The 2,500-nt window shown below is 38.9% G+C and overlaps 1 protein-coding gene across 1 annotated transcript in view; it reads left to right on the top strand.

The window, feature by feature from the left end:
- LOC137982212 (glucose-6-phosphate exchanger SLC37A2-like) overlaps positions 1-628 on the top strand; it is a 34,100-nt gene extending 33,472 nt beyond the window's left edge. Inside the window, exon 23 of the mRNA XM_068829287.1 lies at positions 1-628. This exon is cut by the window's left edge and continues 1,081 nt beyond it. The gene's annotated coding sequence lies outside the window, so the exon portion shown is untranslated.
- The last annotated feature ends 1,872 nt before the right edge of the window (positions 629-2,500 follow it).

Raw genomic sequence — 2,500 nt, 5'->3', positions numbered from 1 at the left:
ACGTTTCTGTTGGTTAGTTCCTCAGTACGGAGTAAACAACTATTGTGTTTTGTGCACGGTCAAGGCCAAAAAAGAGAACAAAAACCTAAAACAAAGAAATTTCTCGGGTTTCATAACCATCCTCCTCTATTAACTATGGCCAAACAGTGGAGAATTCTTGACACAAAAAGGTAATTTTGTAAAACAACGAAAGAATGTGTTCAATTTTATTTAGCAAATGTCACTCTTTCCTTCTCAAACATGGCATTTTTGAGGATGTTAATGACTTCTTCGCTTTCTATCTGTAAATCTACTGGTCTGTTATCTTTTATATCCCGGATACTGAGATCTGCATTGGCTTTAATCAAAAGTTTCGTAAATTCCTTGTCATTCCGGTGTACACACATATGTAACGCGGTCTCTTGGCCCTCGCCTGGAAAAAAAGACCAAATCATGGTTAATGAGCGCACCCCGATCATGAAGCCTTGGGACATAAGTCGTTTTAAAGAAACTTCCACTTTTGAATCAATTGAACGGTTAACTGCTGTAAGTACTGGCTTAATTCAAACTTCAGCAATTTGGGAAGAATGAATTCTACCACACGCCAGATTGTCTCCACTGTTTAGGAATAAACAAGATGATGAGGAAAGATTTGGTATTTAGATTAAAATTTATTAATGTGGGCGTGACTAGTGTGCGAAGGAAGCGGTTCGCAACGAACGAAAAGCGAATCAACTATTAGAGGGTAATGTGAAGTGCTATTTTAAACCCATGTAAAACATGTGAGCGTTAGCCCTACTAATGGAATTGAAATTGCTGTCAAATTGACATCTTAAATTCCCACGACCTGCTCCCATGTGACCTTTTAGCTCAGTCGGTAGAGCAGCGGTGATCTACCCCGAAGGCCGTGGGGTTCAATTCCCATCCTGGTCAGGGTTTTTCTCTGTCCTTGTGTGCGCCCAATTCCATTATTAGGGCTAACGCTCAGGATGGTTTACATGGGTACAAGCAATTCACATTACCCTCTAATAGTTATTTCTGTTCAAATATAAGTGCTACACGGCCAACGTTTGCAAAAACGTAACCCTTCCCTTGAAAAGCGGATTTGATTTTTTAGGCTTCGTTTTAGCCCTAAAATAAATTAGTTTGTAATGGAGATTTCTTAGCTCTCTTTTTCTAAACGGTCAAGAAATTAATTCGCTCTTTGCTCTCTGGAAGGGTTTTTGTCGCATGCTGTGTATTGAAAGAAGCATTAGCTTCAACGTGGTCGGAGATCATAACCAGAAAGCGTTTAAGGACGGTGCCTACTATTGTTATTGCGCATACGTTCTGCGCATCTCCAGGTACTCGGATTTCCTATCGCCGATGCTTACCAATACAGGGATATTTTGCGCGGTTTAAAACTATCCGGAGAAAGTAGATCAAGTACTCTTGGTATTCAAAAAGAAAATTGAGGGTAACCATGCATTTTGGAGAGATTAATTAATTAAGCTTCAATTTGAGAAAGAACGCCATACATTGCTTTGTATTTTAAATCTTGTTACAAACATTCATGAATTATCTTTGAAAAATGTGTGGTTACCCCCAATTTTCTTTTTGGATTTCAATAACACTTGTTAAGACCTACATTTCCTGCATAATCACACACCGGGCAAAAATATCTTTAATTAGTAGGCACCGTCCTTAACTCCTGCATTTGTTCTTTATCGATCAAGCTATTTTGAGACGGTATGTGAAATAATTTTTCCAATAACCGAACAGTTTCGGTGGGCATGATTAGGTATTCCTGGTCTTAAAGGGACCTCCTTAGGCTGAACAATAAATTTTCAGAAATCGCTTATTTTTGCTTTCAAATTTCTCGCGTCCATATTATGGCTTAAATTTCTCGCATCCATATCATGTCATAAGTATTCAAGATGGTGGCGCCTTGGAAATTTTAAAGTAAGCATAAGTCATTCAAAAACTCTCTTTTTTAATGGGGTGAACACTTTTTGGAAAAACGTTTTGTACAAATCTGATTGCAAACATTTCCTCCGGTGTTCAAATTCTAACTTAGTATAATAGAGGCTACCTTTAAAGGTTGTCAGTAAATAATGAAATTCTCGACTTCGGATACTGGTATCGCGTTTCTAGCTTTCTGATTGGTTATGCAATCTCTGTTATCGCCGCATATAACGTATGACCTAATATGGAAAACTGACTGACGTCAAGTGGTTGCCAAACTGGAAACTGATTGGCTTAAATTTGCCAAGTGGTCCGCATGAAAATTAATAAAACAAGAATTCCGTTCGCGCTTGTTGGATTTTGAGACTGGTTTGAGCCCAACGAGTTTCACAATTTTATATCCAACGCGCCGCGCTCATGGAATGATGCGTAGGTCGACCAGTGCAAAGAATCGACGGCTTACGGTGTGCACGTACGATCCAACGCCACAAAGCAAGAATATCATTGACTAAAAAAGGAAAAATAATCGTGGCAGCACGAATTTCCGTGCATTTTTTACCGTACTCCACAAAACAAA

The sequence above is a fragment of the Montipora foliosa genome, chromosome 13 (assembly GCF_036669935.1).
Source record: "Montipora foliosa isolate CH-2021 chromosome 13, ASM3666993v2, whole genome shotgun sequence".
NCBI classification, from domain to species: domain Eukaryota; kingdom Metazoa; phylum Cnidaria; class Anthozoa; order Scleractinia; family Acroporidae; genus Montipora; species Montipora foliosa.
Note: the sequence above shows the minus strand (reverse complement) of the source record. Positions and strands in the feature narration are given on the sequence as shown.